Source organism: Bos indicus x Bos taurus, chromosome 16, assembly GCF_003369695.1.
Source record: "Bos indicus x Bos taurus breed Angus x Brahman F1 hybrid chromosome 16, Bos_hybrid_MaternalHap_v2.0, whole genome shotgun sequence".
NCBI lineage: Eukaryota > Metazoa > Chordata > Mammalia > Artiodactyla > Bovidae > Bos > Bos indicus x Bos taurus.
This window is the reverse complement of record NC_040091.1, coordinates 34,828,124-34,852,477: the sequence shown is the minus strand read 5'-3', so window position 1 is coordinate 34,852,477 and position 24,354 is coordinate 34,828,124. Positions and strand designations below refer to the sequence as shown.

Below are 24,354 nucleotides of genomic sequence, written 5' to 3'. Positions count from 1 at the left end.
ATGTTTAAAACTGGACACATGGAACAGCAGACATCTATTCCTTCCATTAATCTCAAGGGGCAGAAATACTCTTTAAATGATTCGGGGGTCATTTGGTTTTTTAATTCTAAATCTCACAAGGATAAAAACTCATTCCAAACCTACTTAAACTTATTTTTTAACAGACAAAATTTAAGCCATATTTCCATAGCTTACATGAAAATTCAAGCAGTTTTTTTCAACCTGGCCTTGGAAAGCATACTGATGGCTCAAAGGTCAAGCATCTGTCTTAGCAAAGAAAACTTTCAAGCTTTAACTCAGTTTAAAAAACTCTTAGTTTAAAGAAAATTCCACCAATTGAAGTTCTAGTGAATTTGCTTTTTATTCTTCAGGTAGGTTATTGTCCTAGGTCATGAGAAGTACAAAAGACTCGACATTCAGAATGACTATGAAGCAACATTCATAGAAATAAAACTCCCCATTCAGATATTTAACATTCCTTTTGACTTCTGCATGATATTTTAAATATCATGACAATGGCCTTTCAAAACACTCATCACCTCACTTCTGATCTATGTGGAAATTTGACCTATTTTCTGGTGGTGGAAACTAACCTGGCTAAAATGTTTCTTTTAAAATGTGAATTTAAAACTCAAAAATTGTAAATATATTTTATAACCTTTAAAATTATTATGGGATTTCCCTGGTGGCACAGTGGATAAGTGGACTGGCACACCTGCCAATGCAGGGGACAAGGGTTCGATCCCTTGTCCAGAAAAATTCCATATGCCGTGGAGCAGCTAAGCCCACATGCCACAACTACTGAGCCCTGCTCTAAACCCCAGGTGTTCCAAATGCTGAAGCCCCTGTGCCAAGCGCCTGTGCTCCACAAGGGAAGTCACTGCAATGAGAAGCCCTCCAACCACAATGCAGAACTGCCCTCACTCGCCACAATCAGAGAAAGCCTATGCAAAGCAACAAAGACCCAACGCAGCCAAAAATACACATATATATAAATTTTAAAACATCAAACTATTAGGACCATAGGGATTTCAAGATGGTGGAGGAGTAGGAGGACATAGAGTTTGTCTCTCTTTGCAAATGCATCAAGAATACACCTACAGAAGGAACAACTATCACGGTGCACTGGCTGAACACTGGTAGAAGACCCTGGACACTGGAAAGGATAGGAAAGATCCCCACATAGCCAGGTATGATGAGAGGAAGAATAAGGGAAAAAGAAGAGGACAGGACGGATGGGACCTGTGTCCCTTGTAGGGGAGTTGAGGAAGAGGAGAGGTTCCCACATCCAGGAAGGCCCCTCACCAACAGGGAGATCAGTTGGAACAGAGGAGCATCTGAGGCTGTTGGAGAAGGGTTAAACAACCAGTCTGTGGCAGACTGGACAGAGTGAGACCTACACAGAGGGTCCATGCCACAGCACAGTTCTTTGAGAGGATAAACAGATTAAACTTTAGTGAGATTCATCAAGAAAAAAAAGAGAAAAAAATTAAAATTAAAAAAAAAGAGAGAGGACACAAATCAATAAAATTAGAAATGAAAAAGAAATTACAAGTGACACTACAGAAAACTAGAGGCTTATAAGAGATTACCATAAGGAATATATGCAAAAAAAAAAAGATGGACAACCTGGAAGAAATGGACAAAAAGTACAGTCCTGCAAGACTAAATCAGGAAGAAATAGAAAATGTGAACACACCCATCAAAGTAGTGAAATTGAAACTGAGATTAAAAATCTTCCAACAAACAAAAGTCCAGGACCAGATGGAATCACAGAAAAATTCTATCAAACATTTAGAGAAGACTTAACGTCTATGCTTCTCAAACTCTTCCAAAAAATTGCAGAGGGAGGAACACTTCCAAACTCACTCTACCAGACCACCATCACCCTGATACCAAAACCAGACAAAGGTATCACAAAAAAGAAAAATACAGACCAATATCACTGATGGACATGGACACAAAAATCCTTAACAAAATACTACCAAACTAAATCCAACAACACATTAGAAGGATCATACACCATGATCAAGTGGGGTTTTATCCCAAAAAAGGAAAGATTCTTCAATGTATGCAAATCAATCAATGTGATATACCATATTAGTAAACTAAAGAATAAAAACCACATGATCATCTCAGTAGATGCAGAAAAACTTTCAACAAAATTCAACATTTATTTATAATAAAAAAAACCCTCCAGAGAGACTTCCCTAGTGGTCCAGTAGCTAAGACTCTGCATTTCCAATGCAGGAGGCCCTGGTTCGACCCCTGGTCATGGTACAAGATCCCACATTTCTGCAACTAAAGTTCCTGAATGCTACAACTAAGACCTGCTACAGCCAAATAAATAAACAAAACCCTCCAGAAAGTGGACATAGAGGGAAGATATCTCCATGAAATAGAGGGAAACTATCTCAACATAATAAAGGCCATATATGACAAACCCACAGCAAACATTATTCTCAGTGGTGAAGAACTAAAAGCATTTCCTCTGAGATCATGAATAAGACAACAATTTTCATTCTCACCACCATTATTCAACATAGTCTTGGAAGTCCTAGACATAGTAATCAGAAAAGAAAGAGAAATAAAGGGAATCCAAATTGGAAAAGAAGTAAAACTGTCACTGTTTGCAGATGTCATGATACTATACATAGAAAATCCAAAAGATGCCACCAGAAAATCACTAGAAATAATCAATGAATTTAGTAAAGTCACAAGATACAAAAATAATACACAGAAATCTCTTGTATTCTCATACACTAACAATGAACGTAATACAGAGAAATAAAGGAAACAATACCATTTACCATTACCAGAAAATGAATGAAATACCTAGGAACTAACCTACCTAACGGAGAAGGCAATGGCACCCCACTCCAGTACTCCTGCCTGGAAAACCCCATGGATGGAGGAGCCTGGTAGGCTGCAGTCCATGGGGTCGCTAAGAGTCAGACATGACTGAGTGACTTCACTTTCACTTTTCACTTTCATGCATTGGAGAAGGAAATGGCAACCCACTCCAGTGTTCTTGCTTGGAGAACCCCAGGGACGGGTGGGCTGCCGTCTCTGGGGTCACACAGAGTCGGACACGACTGAAGTGACTTACAGCAGCAGCAACCTACCTAAGGAGCCAAAAGATCTGTACTCAGAAAACTGTAAGATCCAGATGAAAGAAATCAAAGATGACACAAACAGATGGACTGATAGACCATGTTCTTGAACTGGAAGAATCAATATTGTGAAAATGACTATATTATCCAAAGCAATCTACAGATTCAATGCAATCCCTATCAAATTACCAATGGTGTTTTTCACAGAACTAGAACAGAAAATTTTACAATTTGTATGAAAACACAAAAGACACCAAATAGCCAAAGAAATCTTGAGAAGAAAAAAAAAATGGAGCTGAAGGAATCAGGCTTTTTGACTTCAGAGTATACAACAAAGCTACAGTAATCAAGACAGTATGGTACTAGCACAAAAACAGAAATATAGACCAATGGAACAGGTCAGAAAGTACAGAGATAAACCCATGCACATATAGTCACCTAATCTATGACAAAGGAGGCAAGAATATGCAATGGAGACAAGACAGCCTCTTCAATAACTGGTGAAACTACACATCAGATCAGATCAGTCGCTCAGTCCTGTCTGACTCTTTGCGACCCCATGAATTGCAGCACGCCAGGCCTCCCTGTCCATCACCAACTCCCAGAGTTCACTCAGACTCACGTCCATCGAGTCAGTGATGCCATCCAGCCATCTCATCCTCTGTCATCCCTTTCTCCTCTTGCCCCCAATCCCTCCCAGCATCGGAGTCTTTTCCAATGAGTCAACTGTTCGCATGAGGTGGCCAAAGTACTGGAGTTTCAGCTTTAGCATCATTCCTTCCAAAGAAATCCCAGGGCTGATCTCCTTTAGAATGGACTGGTTGGATCTCCTTGCAGTCCAAGGGACTCTCAAGAGTCTTATCCAACACCACAGTTCAAAAGCATCAATTCTTTGGCGCTCAGCCTTCTTCACAGTCCAACTCTCACATCCATACATGACCACAGGAAAAACCATAGCCTTGAACTAGATGAATCTTTGTTGACAAAGTAATGTCTCTGCTTTTGAATATGCTATCTAGGTTGGTCATAACTTTCCTTCCAAGGAGTAAGCATCTTTTAATTTAATGGCTGCAGTCACCACCTGCAGTGATTTTGGAGCCCCCCAAAAATAAAGTCTCTCACTGTTTCCACTGTTTCCCCATCTATTTCCCATGAAGTGATGGGACTGGATGCCATGATCTTCGTTTTCTGAATGTTGAGCTTTAAGCCAACTTTTTCACTCTCCACTTTCACTTTCATCAAGAGGCTTGTTAGTTCCTCTTCACTTTCTGCCATAAGGGTGGTGTCATCTGCATATCTGAGGTTATTGATATTTCTCCCAGCAAAACTACACATAAAAGAACAAAATCAGAACACTTCTTAACACCATACACAAAAATAAACTCAAAGTGAATGGAAGTCCTTAATAGAAAGCCAGACACTATAAAACTCTTAGAAGAAAGCACAGCGGAATATTCTTTGACATAAATCACAGCAGGATCTTTTCTGACCCACCTCTTAGAGTAATGAAAATTAAAATAAATAAATAAATAAATAATAAAATAAATAAATAAAAATAATAAATAATAACGGGATCTAATTAAACTGAAAAGCTTATGCACAGTATAGGAAATAATAAACAAGACAAAAAGACAACCCTCAAAATGGGAGAAAATATTTGCAACAAAGCAACTGACAAAGAAATAACCTCCAAAATACACAAACAGCTCATGCAGCTCAATATCAAAAAATAAAAACAAATACCCCAATCAAACCATGAGTGGAAGACCTAAATAAATATTTCTCTAAAGATGACATACAGATGGCCAAGAGATAAAGATGCTGAACATCAGTAATCATTGCTAAGTCACTTCAGTCGTGTCCAACTCTGTGCAACCTCATAGATGGAGCCCACCAGGCTTCCCCATCCCTGGGATTCTCCAGGCAAGAACACTGGAGTGGGTTGCCATTTCCTTCTCCAATGCATGAAAGTGAAAAGTGAAAGTGAAGTCACTCAGTCTTGTCCGACCCTCAGCGACCCCATGGACTGCAGCCCACTAGGCTCCTCTGTCCCTGGGATTCTCCAGGCAAGAATACTGGAGTGAGCTGCCATTTCCTTCTCCAATGCGTGAAAGTGAAGTCGCTCGGTAGTGCCCAACTCTTAGCAACCCCATGGACTGCAGCCTACCAGGCTCCTCCGTCCATGGGATTTTCCAGGCAAGAGTACTGGAGTGGGTTGCCATTGCCTTCTCCACACAGGTCAGAATAGCCATTATTAAAAAAAGTACAAACAGTAAATACTTGAGAGGGTTCAGAGAAAAGGAAATACTCATGCACTGTAATGGAAATGTAAATTGATACAGCCACTAAGGAGGTTTCTATTATCATATGGCCCAGAAATCCCACTAACAGGCCATACCAAAAGAAAATCATAATTCCAAAAAACACACGTACCCCAGCGTTCACTGCATCACTACCCACAATAGCCAGGATATGGAAGCAATCTAAATATCTATCGACAGAAGAAAGGATAAAGAAGATGTGGTACATATATATGATGGAATATTACTCAGTCACAGAAAGAACGAATTTGGGAAATTTGTAGAGACATGGATGGACACAGAGATTGTCATACAGAGTGAAGTAAGTCGGAAAGAGAAAAATATTATATATTAATGCTTATATGTGTAATCTAGAAAAATGGTATAGATGATCTCATTTGCAAAGCAGAAAGAGAGACACAGACATTGAGAAAAAACATGGACACAAAGTGGGTAAGAGGGGGTAAGATGAATTGGGAGATTGGCATGGACATATATACACTATGGCTACTATGTATAAAATACATAACTAATAAGAACCTACTGTATAGCTCAGGGAACTCTATGCAGTGCTCTGCAGTGACCTAAATGGGAAGGAAATCCAAAACAGGGGATATATGTATAGCAGATTCACTTTGCTATACGCAGAAACTAATAAAACACTGAAAAGCAACTATACTCAAATAAAGATTAATAAAGTAAGTAAATAAGTTAAAAAATTTTTAATAATAAATAAATAGTAAACTAAGACAAACAGAAATTCTCTAATTTTATCTGGAGACATAGTAACATAATTTAATGCTAACAAATATCATCATCAAGAAATCAAAAATAATAAAATTATTATGATCTTTACCCAAGGATGATGTCAGAGCTTCCTGATGAGCTTGACTAGAAAGACCAGTAAAGAATCTTTCCTGAATTAAAAAGTTTATATCTCAAAAGGATTAAAAAGGAAATCAGATGTCAAAACTTGTCTGGGTATTTCCACAGTCCAAACTATTCCAATTAAATGCAGAAAGACTTGCCAATATCTTCCCTTAGCAGAATTTGCCAATCACATCTTTCAATAGCATACTCAAGGTCATGTGATTTCACTCTGTTGATCTCTACACATTATTTCCACGGCATCTCCTTTACTGGCTTTCTGCTGCCCTCAAACACGCAAGGATTATTATTAATACTAATTTAGGGCTTTGTTTGGTTTTTTCTTGCCCTAAAATTCTCTCAACTATATTTAACCATGGCTAATGATTTATGTTCAAATTATGCCAATCTCATATAAAGCATTCCTTGAAAATCCAATCTGAAAAGTTTTTGACTCCATCTAGTCTTTAGATTTTCTGTCAAGTTTGAGATTGTCAATCAATTTTGAAAAATTCTCCATTAGTCTCCCGTCAAATATTTCTTTTTTCTCTGCTACTTTGCTCTTTTTCCATACGTTCTAATTTCTTATGATTAGACCATTTGAAATTCTGCCCAGGTTTCAAGTAGCTTGTTTCATACTTTTTTCTTTTTTTCTCTTTATTTTACAGTTTGGATCATTTGTTCACTTTTCATTTGTTCAATATACTGATCCTTTCCTCTGTTTGCTATTAAGTTCATCAAGTATTTTTTATTTTGTAGTTTTCATTTCTAGTATAGTTTTTGGCTTTTTTTTAATATCTTGTATCTCTCTGGTGAAATTGCCTGTATGTTTACATATTATGTCCCCTTTCCCCTGATCCTTTAATGAATTATATTATGGGCTTTTGAAGTCTGTCTGATAATTCCATCATCTAGTCCATCCCTTAGTCCACTTTTATTGACAATTTCCTCTCTTTACTTCGAGTCATATTCCTTCTATCTCTGCACACTTCATAAACTTTTATTGTGGTTCAGACATTGTAGGTAAAATAATATTAGAGGCTAAAGAAAATAATTGTAATTCCCAAGAAAGAATACATTGTTTCTTCGGTCAGGGCAGAGTTCAAATAATCTGTAGTTGAGATGCATCTGGGCTGAAATTTAGCTTTAGTCACAGTTACTTCTGCACTGACTTCAAAGGTTTAAAGACATGATTAAGACTTTCCCTTCAGCAAGAATGGCCCGTTGGCAAGTCTATAAGAGTTGCTAAAGTTCTCCTTTAGCACTCAGCCACCCAATTTTCAAGCTCTGAAAAATCTCTACTTACTTTTCAGTCTATCTTCTAGTTTTTTCGTTTGTTTGTTTGGGTCTCTAGGGAGGTATCTTTTTTATTCCAGTCCCACTAACAGCTCTGTGCACCTCAAGATATCTCTCTTAGCACTACTACCTGACCCCTAGTCTTTGGAAAGCTTTTCCAGTACATTCTGTGAAGTCCCTAATTACTCTAGGGAGATGATCTCAGCTTTCTTGCCTCACTTGCAGCCTTCTATTGTCCAGTTGCTCAGTCACATCTGACTCTTAGTGACCCCATGGACTGCAGCATGCCAGGCATCCCTGTCCTTCACCATCTCCCAAAGCTTGCTCAAATTCCTGTCCACTGAGTCAGCAATGCCATCCATATCTCATCCTCTGTCATCTCCTTCTCCTCCTGCCTTCAATCTTTCCCAGCATCAGAGTCTTTTCTAATGAGGCAGCTCTTTGCATTAGATGGTCAAAGTACTGGAGCTTCAGCATCAGTGCTTCCAATGAAGGTGGCTACTACAGTATACTTCACAAAGGTCTAAAACCCCTGAGAGAGAGATGTCTTATCCCTCGTGCCCTACCCCCAGCTTTCAGTAGTCTTCTGACTTTTATTTCAGGAAGGCCTCTCATATCTCAGAGATAAGTGAGTTCAGCAAACTTGTTCTGATGCCATAATTTGGCACTGTATCTCTGTACATTTGGTGAAGGGCCCTAGAAAAGAGCTGGCAAATGGGTGCAGATAGCCTGTGTCTGGAGCTCCTTGGAATTATAATCTTTCATGCCAACTTACACGCAACTGTCAAAAGTTAAGCTGGTTTCTCTTTATCCTTTTGCTTATGGTAGATTTTTCCTCTCCTGATGATCTACCAAGAATGAAAGTAACTATGAGTCTCTCCTCTCATAAAAACAGCTTTTGGCTGTCTGGCATTTAGTTAATTTCGCTTTCTTTTCATCAGTTCTGGTAGATTTGAAAGATATAATACTGTAGAGTATGTGGCTTGATGTCAAAGTTAGTGTGGGAGTGATATTCCCTTGTAACTTCCTACATCCAACCAGAAATTGTCATCTTTATATTTTCAGCATCTGGACTGGTGCTGATACTTGGTAGCCACTCAAATTTTAACTGAATGTGCAAAAGGAGGAAATTAATATTAGACACCACTTTCTAATGTGTAAATGTGCAAACTTTTACTGAATGTGTAAAAAGAGGAAAGTGATATTAGACACAATTAGACACCAAATTGCTTGTGCTACCCAGACATCTAGCTGGACAAAGATTAATTAAATTAAACTTCCCCTGAACTTTTTGAAGAAGTAACAACACAAATAACAGAACTATTCAAATAACTTTGTAATAATGCCATTCCAAGGCAATTTCTACCTGGAACTATTATTTATTGTGATTTTATACCACAGATATCTGCTGTAATTTTATAGATGAAGAAATATCCATTTAATCTATGAAATATGATTATGATATTAACTGAGAAGGCTAAACTCTAATGTATTTAGGTGGAAAATAAAGAAATTAAGTTAGAAAAATTTTAATGGATGGTTTGAATTGGCTTATTACTCATGACTTTCCCAGGTTTAAAATGAATACAATTATATTACTAGTAAAACCTAATTACTGCCCATGGAAATGCCCTGTGGTTACATTTGGTATTTCTTCCCAATCTCATGACTGACAATGGAAAACTGCAATCCTAAATTTCTCCTGGTTTATATTAAAATGAGAAATTATATTAAATTATCTGTATCATTCACTTTCTAAATACATTCTTTCAGATCATACCACAACCAGAGCACTAAGACCTTTCCTTATACAGGACAGATTGATTGTTCAAGTTAACTTTGGCAAGGTGGATGCACTCCTGTATTATCTGGATAGCCACTTGGATTTATTGACAGAAGTGAAAGTTAAGAGTCAAAACAGTGTACTATAACTGTACTCATGGCACCCAGTACGGAGGAAAGTTAGGGGTGGCTCAGCATAACAGATCTTCACCATGAAGACTGAGTATAGCTGACACTTCAGAAGCGACCACAGTCATACATAAAAGCCACAGACCAGCAGTAATGTTTTGATGCAGGACAGACAAGACATTGCTAAGTACTTACTAACTCCTATGATGAGTGAAAGAAGCTGTCTATCTTTTCTGAAGAAAGGTAATATTTAGTAGGAAGAGTCTGTGTAATCAGTTGTTTGATTTCTAACATACCCTTAACAGGATACTAGCTTATACAGTCTTAGACTTGGTCACCTTAGGAGTGTATGAACTTCCTATTTGCATCTTATTTTTCTGAGGATGTTTTTTAAAATTTTACTTTATATTGGAGTACAGCTGATTGACAATGTTGTGTTAGTTTAAGGTGTACAGCAAAGTGATTCAGTTATACATATACGAGCACCCATTCCTTTTCAAATTCTTTTCCCATTTACATAATTACAGAATGTTGGGCAGAGTTCCCTGTACTATACACAGCAAACTTTTGTTGGTTATCTATTTTAAATATAGTAATGTGTACATGTCCATCACAAACTCCCAATTCCATCCCTCCTTGTAACCAGAACTTTGTTGCTTTTGTTTTGTAAGTTTATTTCTATCATTTTTTCAGATTTCACATATAAGCAGTATCATATAATATTTGTCTTTCTCTGCCTGATTTACTTCACTTAGCATGATAATCTCCATGTCCATCCATGTTGCTGCAAATAGCATTAGTTCATTCTTTTAACGGCTGAGTAATAGTCCATTGTATCAATATAGTTGCTGTACCACATTATATTCCCACTGACAGTGTATGAGAGTCCCCTTTTCTACACACTCTCTCTAGCATTTATTGTTTATAGATTTTTTGATGATGCCCATTTGGCTTGGTGTGAGGTGCTATCACTGTACTTTTAATTTTCATTTCTCTAATAATTAGCACTGTTGAACATCTTTTCACGTGCTTCTTGGTGTATTGAGGTGCATGAGCTGTTCATAAATTTTGGAGACTCTTTGTTGGTTGTGTAACTGAAAATAAATATTTTCTCCCATTCTGTGAGTTGTCTTCTCTCTCTCTCTCTCTTTTTTTTTTTTTTGGTTTCCTTTACTGTGCAAAAAAACTTTTGAGTTTGATTAGGTCCCATTCATTTACTTTTGTTTTTATTTTCATTACTGTGAGAGATTGAAAGATGACTCCAAAAAGATACTGCTATGAATTATGTCAAACAGTGTCCTGCTTATGTTTTCCTCTAAGAGTTTTAGAGTATCCAATCTTACATATAGGTCTTTAATCCATTTTGAGTTTATTTTTATGTGTAGTATTAAAGCATGTTCTAACTTCATTTTTTGACATATAGCTGTCCAATCATCCCAGAACCATATATTAAAAAGATTATCTTTCATCAATTGTGTAATCTTCCCTCCTTTGTTGTAGACTAATTGACCATAGGTGCATGGGTTCATTTCTGGCCTTTCTAATGTATTACATTGATCTAACAAAGGTCCGTCTAGTCAAGGCTATGGTTTTTCCAGTAGTCATGTAGGGATGTGAGAGTTGGACTGTGAAGAAAGCTGAATGCCGAAGAATTGATGCTTTTGAACTGTGGTGTTGGAGAAGACTCTTGAGAGTCCCTTGGACTGCAAGGAGATCCAACCAGTCCATCCTGAAGGAGATCAGTCCTGGGTGTTTACTGGAAGGACTGATGCTAAAGCTGAAACTCCAGTACTTTGGCCACCTGATGTGAAGAGCTGACTCATTGGAAAAGACTCTGATGCTGGGAGGGATTGGGGGCAGGAGGAGAAGGGGACGACAGAGGATGAGATGGCTGAATGACATCACTGACTCGATGGACATGAGTCTGAGTGAACTCCGGGAGTTGGGATGGACAGGAAGGCCTGGTGTGCTGCGATTCATGGGGGTTGCAAAGAGTTGGACATGACTGAGCGACTGAACTGAACTGATGTTTCTGTTATTTCTTCCTGCCAGTGCAAGACTGTTTTGACTGCTGTAACTTTGTAGTATAGTCTGAAGTCAAAGAGCCTTTTCCTCCAACTGTTTTTCATCTTTCAAGATTGCTTTGGCTATTAGGGGTCTTTTGTGTCTCCATACAAATTCTAAGATTTTTTTGTTATAGTTCTATGAAAAATGCCGTTGGTAATTTGTTAAGGATTGTACAGAAGGTGTGAGTTGCCTTGGGTACTTTAGTCATTTTAACAATATTGATTCTGCCAATCCAAGAACATGGTATATCTTTCCACCTGTTTGTGTTGTCCATGATTTCTTTCATCAGCATCTTAAAGGTTTCAGAGTACAATTCTTTTGTCTCCTTAGGAAGCTTTATTTATAGGTATTTTATTCTTTCTGATGTGATGGTAAGTAGGATTGTTTCCTTAATTTCTCTCTCTGATCTTCCATTGTTAACGCATGGAAATACAACAGATTTCTGTATATTAATTTTGTTTCCCATCATTTTATTGAAATCATTGATGAGCTCTAGGAGCACTAGTAATTTTCTGGTAGCGTCTTTAGAATTTTCTATGTAGTAACATGTCATCTACAAACAGTGATAGTTTTACTTTGTTTCCGATCTGGATTCCTTTTATTTCTCTTTCTTCTGTGACTGCTATAGCTAGGACTTCCAAAACTATGTTGAACAAAAGGAGCAACAGTGGACATCCTTGCCTTATTCCTGATCTTAAAGGAAACGCTTTCTACTTTTCAGTGTTGAATATGATGTTAGCTATAGGTTTATCATATACGGCCTTTATTATGATAAAGTATTTTCCTTCTGTGCCCACTTTCTGGAGAGTCTTTATCGTAAGTGGGTGTTGAATTTCATCAAAAACTTTTTCTGGATCTATTGAGACGATCATATGGTTTTTATTCTTAACTTATTGATGTGGTGAATCATACTGAATGATTTACAGATACTGAAAAACCCATGCATCCCTGTAAGAAATCCCGTTTGATCACTGTGTATGATTCTTTTAATGTATTGTTGAATTCAGTTTGCTAGTATTTTGTTGAGGACTTTCGCAACTATCTTCATCAGTAATATTGGCCTGTAATTTCCTGTTTTTGTGGTATCTTTGCTTTTGATATCAAGGTGAGGTGGCCTCATACCTCATAGAATGAGTTTGGGAGAATTCTTTCCTCTTCAGTTTTTTGAAATAGTTTCAGAAGATAGATGTTAACTCTTCTCTAAATGCTGGATAGAATTCACCTGTGGGTCCACTTGGTCCTGGACTTCTGTTTATTGGAAGACTTTTAATCACAGTTTCAGTGCCTGTGATTAGCCTGTTTATATTTTCCATTTATTCATAGTTCAGTCTTATGGGATTGTACATTTGTAAGAATTTGTCCATTTTTTCTATGTTTCCATCTTTTGGAACATAGTTACCTGTAGTAGTCTTTTATGATTTTTTGTATTTCTGTGGTATGCATTGTAACTTCTTTTTCATTTTTAATTTTATTGAGTTGAACCTTCTCCCTATTTTTCTGGACAAGTCTAGTTAAAGGTTTCTCAATTTTGTTTATCTCTTCAAAGAACCAACTTTCAGTTTCCTTAATCTTTTCTATTGTTTTCTTCCTATTTTGTTTATTTCTGCTCTGATCTTCATTATCCCTTTCCTTTTGCTAATTTTAGGCTTTGTTTGTTCTTCTTTCTCTATTTGCTTTAGGTATAAAGTTAGGTTGTTTATTTGTGATTGTATTGCCACAAACTTCCCTCTTAAAATTGCCTATCCTGCATCCCGTAAGTTTTGAATCATTGTGCTGTCTGTTGGGTGGAGCTACTGGTGGCCTCTGGGAAGGTTCATGCCAATGAGTACTCCCAGAATGCTGCTGTCAATGTTTATGTCCCCACCCTGAGCCAAAGCCAGCCCCCATTTCTTCAGGAGACTCTTCAACACAAGCAGGTATGTCTAACCTATTCTCTATAGGATCACTGCTTTTTTCTCCTGTGTCTTGGTACACATGGGTCCATGTGTACACTTTCCAAGGGTTGAGTTTATGTTTCCTCCAGTCCTGTGCAATTCCTGCCATCAAACCCCACTTAGATTCAAAGCCAGATTCTCTGGGTGCTCCTCCTCCCATTGCCAGACCCCTAGGCTGGGAAGCCTAACATAAGGCTCAGAACTTTCACACCAGTGGGAAAACTCCTGCCAAATAATTATCTTGTAGTTTGTGAGTCAGCCAACTGGCAGGTATGAGATTTAATTTTATCATGATTGCGCCTCTCCTGCAATCTCACTGTGACTTCTTCCTTGTTTTTGGATGTAGGGTATCTTTTTGGTAAGTTCCAGAGTTTTGTCCATGGTTGTACAGCAGTGAGCTGTGATTTTGGTGTTCTCATAAGAAACGCATGTCCTTCTACTCTGCTGTCTTGAGTTTTGTGTCTCTCTATTTGCATCTTATAGTAGCTTAAGATATTTTTAAAATCTTCTGTGATAGGAAATGTTGGCCACAATTGAGGGCACCTTTCTCTCTCTTGTAGCAATTAAGATTAGCTAGTAGGTCTTTATTAATGGCCTGAATATAAAAACAGAGTTAAGAGCAGGCAAGGTATTCATCTATAAAAGCTTTCCAGGGACCTCCTTTCAGTGATCTCATAGAGCCCTACTTGAACACAACAGGGAAAGAATCAAGCTTGCATGCTTTAAACTAGCCAGTCTAAGCACTGCCATTCCATATGGCATTTTAGCTACTTCTCCCTTGCTCTTTTCACTCAGTTCTTTCACTTGTATATACATTTCTCAAAAAGTTATAGTAGGAAACAAAACCAAGTCAGTAAAACAAAGACCTGGCCTCCTCGATGGCTCAGCAAGAATCCACCTGCCAAGCAGGTGACACAGGAGACACAGTTTCAGACCCTGGGTCAGAAAGATCCCCTGGAGGAGGAAATGGCAACCTGCCCCAGTATTCTTGCTTGAAAAATCCCATGGACAGCAAACCCTGGTGGGCTATAGTCCATGGGGTCGCAAAGAGTTGGACATGACTAAAGTCACTGAGCACACAAAAGAAAAACCTACTTGCTTATTAGAAGTACCTATCATTCAAATGGAGACTTAGTTATTTGAAGATTTTAATGAATATAGAAAGGTGACTTACATGGGCTTGTGTGGGTTAAATCAACACCAAAATGATCCATGCTGATGGCTGAGAAATAATCATGTGATTGTATGGGAGACACTGAGATGATCCAATTATTTTATCACCCTACCCTATTTAAGGGGGGTTTCCCAGGTGGCACTATGGTAAAGAACCCCCCTGCCAATGCAGGAGACATAAGAGACGTGGGTTCAATCCCTGGGTCAGGAAGATCCCTTGGAGCTTTTTCCGTTATAACTCTTGTGTCAATAGTGGGAACCACAGGGGTTACAGTGAGATTTATCCTACAGAACTTGGAAATGAAGTAAGAGACATTAAGATCAGCTCAAAATGGATCAGAACACAAAATGCTCTAGGGACCCCAAAAATATTCTATAAACAGTTCAGACTAAAAACAATTAACTTAGAATAACTCCTATCATTAGTATACTTAGCTCCTGATAAAGCCTGAAAGGTTAATATTATTCTACTGACAGGCACAGATATATCTCTTTCTGATCAAAAAGGAAAAATACAAGTCTTACAGCAGAGTGAAAAATGGCTTGGAAGTGCTGATTTTATTTCCAATTCTCAATTCCCTGTTTCATTTGGCTAAATGGGTTTCAGGAGCAATGCTGACAATCTGGTAAAATTTTCATATTCAAGCAATAACATGAATCATCTTAAGGATCCTATTCTGTTGCTTCATTTTAGTTTAGTGAATGTTCAGACAAGCAGTGTTTGTGGAGCATCTTCTCTGGTTCTGAAGAAAAACAAATGAATTGCAATGGTCCATTTCTCCCAAGGAAACCACAATGTGCTACCTGACCTATGAATATCACCTTATAATGGAAATCAGTGGCTAAACTGAAGGGTGACTCTAATGGAATTTTCAGGCTCTGGTAGAGAATATATTTTGAATAAACAAGTTCATTTCTTTTTGTTTCAGTTCTTTTTCTAAATAGCATGGGCACAGAGAAAAAAAGAAGAGACAGAGCTAACAGTATCCCTCTTACCTCTGCTGACAATCTCTACTACTAGTTTCTAAAAATATATCTTAAAATAATACAGAGTAGCATGTCACTGGATTTTTTGTTTAAAGTATATCTTTGAAGTCTTTCCAAATATTACTGTTGGAGGTGCTGTATTCTTTTAATAGCTATAAAATCTCCCAATGCATGTATATACTATAACTTAATATTCTAATTCATTTAAATAGATCTCTAATGATTGCATTTACATATTGCTTTGATTCTTTTGCTGTTAAAAGCACTGGTGCAATTAGGGGGAGGTGGGTAGAGAACAATAGAGGGTACTGCTCCAGTGTCTTCTATTTCTGCTGTAGATAATTTGCTGAACATCTAAAACTGGGCTCAGTTTTTTTCATCATATTATACCCAAATCATTTTTTCTAATTTTGAGAACTACTAAAGTTACTAGAATATACAGCTATTTTGATTGTTTTCATCAAAAATTTTTGGCACTTGAATCCTGGGTTCTAGGCTTCCTTTGGTTATGAAAATTTTTCTTAAATTGCATCTTTAGTTTTTTTTTTCCATTTCATTGCTTCTTTTTTTCAGAAATAGTAAATATGTGTATGCTGATTCATTTTCTCTTCCATATTTATCACTTTTTAAAATCATTATAACTTTTGCTCATCTTATTCTGCTTGCTTTCCTCAATGCTGTCACACTTATGTTTTTAACCACAGTTTTCAAACGGCATTATTTGGTTACAACTGACATACAAAAGTTGTACACATTTAAGTATTCAACGTTTGAGTCTGGAGATAAGTATATACTCACAGAACCATCACCATAATCTATGCTTACATATTCAATACTTACAGAAGTTTCTTACTGCCTTCTCTATTTACTTTTATGATAAAAAACAGTTAAGATCTACCCTCTTAATAAACTTTTAAGTCTACAATAGAGTACTGTTAACTATAGACAAAATGCTGAATGATTGATCTCTAGGACTTATTCATCTTATATAATGAAAATTTCTCCCTTCATGGATGACAGACTTGTCATGGCAAAGGGGCTTGTGTAACTCGATGAAGCTATGAGCTATACCTTGCAGGGCCACCCAAGATGGATGAGTCACAGTGGAGAGTTCTGAAAAAACATGGCCCACTGGAGGAGGCAACGGCAAACACTCCAGTATTCTTGCCACAAGAACACCATGAAGAGTATGAAAAAGCAAAAAGCTATGATACCAGAATATGAGCCTCCCAGGTCAGAAAGTGTCCAGTATGCTACTGGGGAAGAGTGAGAGCAAATACTAATAGTTCCATAAAGAATGAAGCAGCTGGGCGTAAGCGGAAATGATCCACACATCAGTTGTGGATGTGTCTGGTGGTGAAAACAAAGTCCAGTCCTGTAAAGAACAATACTGAATAGGAACCTGGAATGTTAGGTTCATGAATCAAGGCAAATTGGATATGGTCAAGTAGGAAATGGCAAGAATGAATATAGGCATGTTAGGAATCAGTGAATTAAAATAGACGGGAATGGGTGTATTTAATCCAGATGACCATCATATCTACTACTGTGGGCAAGAATCCCTTAGAAGAAATGGAGTAGCCCTCACAGTCCAAAAAAAAAAAAAAAAACAGTTTGAAATGCAGTACTTGGGTGCAACCTCAAAAATGACAGAATGATCTCTGTTCGTTTCCAAGGCAAACCATTCAATATCATAGTAATCCAAGTCTATGCCCCAACCATTAACACTGAAGAAGTTGAAGTTCTAAGACCTAAAAGATCTTCTAGAACTAACATCAAAAAAAGATGCCCTTTTCATCATAGGAAATTGAAATAGGAATTGGAATTGAAAAGTAGGAAGTCAAAAAATACCTGGAGTAATGGGCAAGTCTGTCTTGGAATACCTTGGAGCAAGCCAAAGGCTAACAGAGTTTTGTCAAGAGAACACACTGCTGCTGCTAAGTCGCTTCAGTCATGTCTGACTGTGCGACCCCATGGACTGCAGCCTACCAGGCTTCTCCGTCCATGGGATTCTCCAGGCAAGAACTCTGGAGTGGGTTGCCATTTCCTTCTCCAGTGCATGAAAGTGGAAAGTGAAGGTGAAGTCGCTCAGTCGTGTCTGACTCTTAGCGACCCCATGGACTGCAGCCTACCAGGCTCCTCCATCCATGGGATTTTCCAGGCAACAGTACTGGAGTGGGGTGCCATTGCCTTCTCCCAAGAGAACACACAGGTCATAGCAAACACCCTTTTCCAACAACAAAAGAGACAACTCTACATATGGACATCACCAACTCTACATATGGACATCACCAGATCACCAATACTGACATTAGATTGATTATATTCTTTGCAGCTGAAGGTGGAGAAGCTCTATACAGTCAGCAAAAACAAGACTTGGGGCTGACTGTGGCTCAGTTCATGAGCTCCTTGTTGCAAAATTCAGGCTTAAATTGAAGAAAGTAAGGGAAACCACTAGGCCATTCAGGTTTGACCAAAATCAACTCCCTTATGATTATACAGTACAGTAGAGGTGACAAATAGATTCAAGGGATTAGACCTGGTAGACAAAGTGCCTGAAGAACTATGGATGCAGGTTCAAAAGGAGGCAGTGAACAAAACCATCCCAAAGAAAAAGAAAGTGAAGTGGTTGTCTGAGGAGGCTTTAGAAATAGCTCAGGAAAGAAGACAGTCAGTCAGTTCAGTCAGTTCAGTCACTCAGTCGTGTCCGACTCTTTGCGACCCCATGAATTGCAGCATGCCAGGCCTCCCTGTCCATCACCAACTTTCGGAGTTCACTCAAACTCACGTCCATCGAGTCGGTGATGTCATTCAGCCATCTCATCCTCTGTCGTCCCCTTCTCCTCCTGCCCCCAATCCCTCCCAGCATCAGAGTCTTTTCCAATGAGTCAACTCTTCGCATGAGGTGGCCAAAGTACCGGAGTTTCAGCTTTAGCATCATTCCTTCCAAAGAACACCCAGGACTGATCTCCTTTAGAATGGACTGGTTGGATCTCCTTGTAGTCCAAGGGACTCTCAAGAGTCTTCTCCAACACCACAGTTCAAAAGCATCAATTCTTCGGCACTCAAATTTCTTCACAGTCCAACTCTCACATCCATACATGACCACTGGAAAAAACCATAGCCTTGACTAGACGGACCTTTGTTGGCAAAGTAATGTCTCTGCTTTTTAATATGCTATCTAGGTTGGTCATAACTTGTGAAAAGCAAAGGAGAAGAGAAATATATATCCAACTGAATGCAGAGTTCCAAAGAATAGCAAGGAGAGATAAGAAGGCCTTCTTCAATGAACAGTGCAAAGAAATAGAGGAAAGCAACAGAATTGGAAAGACTAGATAAGAAAAAAGTGAAAGTCGCTCGGTTGTGTCTGACTCTTTGTGACCCCAAGGACTATACAATTCATGGAATTCTCCAGGCCAGAATACTGGAGTGGGTAGCCATTCCCTTCTCCAGGGAATCTTTCCAACCCAGGGATCAAACCCAGGTCTCTGCATTGCAGATGGTTTTTTCACCAGCTAAGCCACCAAAGGAAGTTCGTTGATAAGAGATGGTAAGAATACATAGAAGGATGATACAAAAAAAAGTGTTAATGACACAGGTAATCATGATAGTGTTGTCATTCACCTATAGCCAGATATCCTAGAGTGTGAAGTGGGCCTTAGGAAACATTACTACAGACAAAACTAGATAGAATGCCAGCTGAGCTATTTAAAATCATGAAAGATGATTCTGTTAAAGAACTGCACTCAATATGCCAGCAAATCTGGAAAATTCAGCAGTGGCCACAGCACTGGAAAAGGTCAGTTTCCATTCCCATCCCAAAGAAAGGCAGAGCTAAAGAATGTTCAACTATCAGAGAATTGCGCTCATTTCTCATGCTAGTAAAGTTAAGTTCAAAATCCTTCAAGTTAGGCTCCAGCAATATGTGAACTGAGAACTTCCAGATGTACAAAGCTGGGTTTAGAAAAGGCAGAGAAACCAAAGGTCAAACTGCCAACATTCGTTGGATAAGGAAAAAGCAAGGATTTCCAGAAAAACATCTATTTTTGCTTTACTGACTACACAAAAGCCTTCGACTGCATGAGTCACAACAAACTGGAAAATTCTTAAACGGACGGGAATACCAGACCACTTTATCTGCCTCCTAAGAAACATGTAGGTGGGTCAAGAAGCAACAGTTAGAACCTAACATGAACAAGTGACTGGTTCAAAATCAGGGAAGAAGAATGGCAAGGCTGTATATTGTTACCCTGTTTATTTAACTTATATGCAGGGTACATCATGCAAAATGCCCGGTTTGATGAATTACAAGCTGAAACCAAGACTGCTGGGAGAAATATCAATAACCTTAGTTATGCAGATGATACCACTCTAATGGCAGAAAGTGAAGAGGAACTAAAGAGCCTCTTGATGAAGGTGAAAGAGGAGAGTGAAAAGGCTGGCTTAAAAGGAAAAAGTAGAACCAGTGACAGATTTCATTTTCTTGGGCTCCAAAATCTCTGCAGACAGTGACTGCAGCCATGCCACTAAAAGATGCTTGCTCCTTGGAAGGAAAGCTATGACATCCTAGACAGCATATTAAAACACAAAGACATCACTATGCCAACAAAAGTAATAATATACTCAAAGTTATGGTTTTTCCATTAGTCATGTATGGAGGTGATAGTTGGACGATAAAAAAGGCTGAGCACCAAAGAATTGATACTTTCAAACTGTGGTATTGGAGAAGATTCTTGAGAGTCCCTTGGACTGCAAAGAGATCAAACCAGTCAATCCTAAAGAAAATCAACCCTGAATATTCATTGGAAGGACTGATGATGAAGTTGAAGCTCCAATACTTTGGCCACCTGATGCGAAGAGCTGACACACTAGAAAAGACCCTGATGCTGGGAAAGATTGAAGGCAGGAAGCGAAGGGGATGACAGAGGATCAGATGGTTGGATAGCATCACCAACTCAATGAACATGAGTTTGAGTAAATTCCAGAAGATAGTGAAGAACAGGAAAGCCTGGTGTGCTGCAGTACATGGGGTCACAAAGAGTCAGATATGACTTACTGACTAAAAAACAAAACAAAAAATCTTCAATTATCTGGGATAAAAATATCCAGGAATGCAAATTTTGGAAAGGTAGAATAACAGTTGCAAGTTTATTTTCTTAGGAATTTGTCAAATTATTTTCCAGCATGTCTATAGCAATTTGCACTCCCACCAGCAATGTATGAATCATCTAGTCTCTTTGCATTTTCCCCATTATTTGCTGTTGCTACTGTTTTCTTATTTTATTCGAAGCTGTGTAGTTGCTTCTTATTGTTGGTTCTAACAACAATAAGGTTCATTTCCCTTATAAGCAATGATGTTGAGCATATTTTTATATATTTGTCATTTGTCCTGTGAAAAACCTCATTTCTTTTGCCATTTTTTAAATGCATTGTTCGGTTTTTCAAAGATGGATCATGACAGCTCTTTATATACTCCTAGTAGTAGTCCTTTGTCAAATATATTGTTTGCAAATATTCTTTCCTAATCCAAAGCTTGTCTTTTCATTCTCTTAACAGGGTATTTCAGAGAGCAAAAGCTTTTAATTTTGATGATGTCCACTTTTATTTTTTTCCTTTTATATTTTATGCTTTTAATATCTTTCTTAACTCTTTATTTTGAAAGTTTTCTCCTAAGTTTTTCTTCAAAGCTTTATCAGTTTACTTTATATTTAAGCTCATAATCCATTTTCAGTTAATTTTAGTATGAGAAACATGAGAGGTTGAGGTTCACTTTTCCTCCTGAGTGTCCAATTACCCCATCACCTTTTGATGAAAATGCTACCTTTCCTCCTTCAAATTGTGCAATTTTGTCAAAAATCAGTTGGTCATATTTGTATGGGTCTGTTTCTGGTTACTGTATTCTGTTCCATTAATCTATGTATATGTCCCTCTTGACAATACCACACAATCTTGATTACTGTAGCTATATAATAAGTCTTAAAATTGAGAAGACAGATTCTTCCAACTTTATCCTTCTTTTCTGAAATGGTTTTAGCTATTCTAATTCCTCTGCTTTTCATTATAAATCTTAGAGCATTCTTGCCTATATCTACAAAAATATTTGTTGGCATTTTGATAGAAATTATATTACACCTATATATCAATTCAGGGGAGAACCGACATTGTTAATGTTTTGAGTCAACCAGTCCATGAACATTGCACAGTTTTCAGCATATATCTTGTTTCATTATGTTTATATATAACATTTCAATTTTATCTTTAGCAGTTGTAAATGGTATTGCATTTTTAATTTTGGTGTTCACAATTTTCACTGCTATGATAATAGAAATACAAGTGAGTTTAAGATTTGTATCATATATCCCATGATCTTGCTAAACTCACTTCATAGTTCTAGGAGCTTTTTCATAGATTCCCTGGAATTTTCCACATAATCAATCATGTCATTGGCAAACAGAGACCTCTTCCTTTCTAACTGAATGTCCTTTCCTTTTCTTGAGCTACTGTACTTGCCAAAACTTTAAGCACTGTGCTGAATGAGAGTGGTGAGGGTAAACATCTTTGCTTTGTTCAATTTTAGAGAGAACTCCTTTCTCTTCCAAACTTTGATATACTGTACTTTCATTTTCATTCAGTCTATATTGTTTAACTATTTCCTATTTGTCTTCCTTTTTGACTCATGATTTATCTGGTACTATGCTGTTTAGTGGCCAAGTGTTTGGAGATTTTCCTATTATTATTTTGTTATTAATTTCTTTTTTGTTGTTATTAATTTCTAATTTGTTTCCACTGTGGTCAAAAAACACACTATGGGTTAGATTATTTACAGTTTACTGAAAGGAGTTTTATGTCCTAAGATGTGGTCTATCTTGGCACTGTTCCATAAGGATTTGGAAATGTACATATATATATATGTGTGTGTGTGTGTGTGTGTGTATATATATATATATATCTTTATATACATAAGATTGAAGGCAGGAGGAGAAGGGCACGACAGAAGATGAGGTGATTGGATGGCATCACCAACTCAATGGACATGAATTTGCACAAGCTCCATGAGATGGTGAAGGACAGGGAAGCCAGGCATGCTGTAGTCTATAGGGTTGCAAAGAGTCAGACATGACCGAGGGATTGAACAAAAGTATATATCTTACTTACAGAGTATTCTTTAAATATTGATTAGATCCTGCTGGTTGAAGGTGTTGCTCAGTTCTTCTACAACCTTGTTGTTTTTCTATCCAGTTGTTCTAATCCACTTTTGAGAGAGAATTGTTGAAGTCTCAAGCTAAACTGTAGATCTGTCTACTTCTCCTTTCAATGTTATGAGCTGTGTTTGAAATATTTCACAACCACTTTTTGATGCATACATATTTCAGACTGCTATCTTTTTGCAAGATTGACATTTTTATCATTACATAATGTCCCCCTCTGTTTCTAGTAATTTTTGACCTTGAAGCCTAATTTATATAATATTAATATAGTCACTTATTGTTTCTTTTAATATTTGTATAAATTTTTCTATTCTTCACTTTCTATCTGTTTATTATTGTGTTTGAAGTCAGTTCCTTATAGACAGTGTATAGTTGGGTCATGTTTTCAGATCCACTCTGCCAAACTCTGTTTTTATTGGTATACTTGATGAGAGGGTAACTAAAAGGCACAAAGGCCAGGGGTCTCCAAATGGAGGAAATAGGCTGCAAGCGTCAGACATTTTTTATCTCTCTTAAGCAGCAGGAGGAAACAAACTAGTGATATATTTTTTTTTCTCTTCCCTTCTCTATACAAATTTTAAAAAGTTTCTCTTAAAATACTGTTGCCATAATGACACCTGGTTCCACCTGAAGTTAACTATTCTCAAACCTTGAGTTAACCAATGCATTTTTCTTATGGAAATGTCTGTCTTAAGCTATGTTAATGTACTATGCATTTACCCCAGACTCTGTCTTCAAGTAGGTTCCGCCTAATGGCTCAGAACCTACTTGACAAACCATTATATTATACTCAGATATTGTTCCCCTAATCTACGTAAACGAAACTATTTGTATGGTAATCTGCCCTTCTACAAGATTCAAGTCAATCATGGCTTGGGATGACTCATCTGGTGCCAAGATTATCCCAAAATACATCTTATGGATGAGGGACCTGGTGCCATTCTGAGTTTTAAGACATTCCTTTCTTTCATGAACAACCTGGTAGTGACTATATAACATCCAGCTGAAGACTAACAGGGGGGTACTCTTTCTGCCCCCTTCTGATGCCTATGTCAGAAGCTTTCTCTATGTCCTTTATGCTTTAATAAAACTTTATTACGCAAAAGCTCTGAGCGATCAAGCCTCGTCTCTGGCCCCAGATTGAATTCTCCTCCGGAGGCCAAGAATCCCAGCGTCTTTTCGTGGTTCAGCAACAACCTTTCACTGAGTGATTTATTTTTAATGTAATGATTGACTGAAATGTTAGGTCTTAAGTCTGCCTTTGTAATTTTTTTCTGTTTTTTACATATGCTTTAGTTATCCTGCCTTCCTGTGGATTATTCGAATATTTTATAAAATTTCATTTTGATACCTTTACAGTCTTGTTAGGTGAATTTCTATGAGTAATCCTTTTTGTTGCTTTAAGGTTTTACATTATAGACACATAATTTATCAAAATCTACTTGGGTATCATTATTTTACCAACTTGAGTGACATACAGAAAATTTAACTCACTTTA

The 24,354-nt window shown here is 37.7% G+C and overlaps 1 protein-coding gene across 6 annotated transcripts in view; it reads right to left on the bottom strand.

Moving 5' to 3' along the window:
- Positions 1-24,354, bottom strand: part of RGS7 (regulator of G protein signaling 7) — a 486,265-nt gene that overhangs the window by 366,589 nt on the left and 95,322 nt on the right. The gene's annotated exons all lie outside the window — the stretch shown is intronic.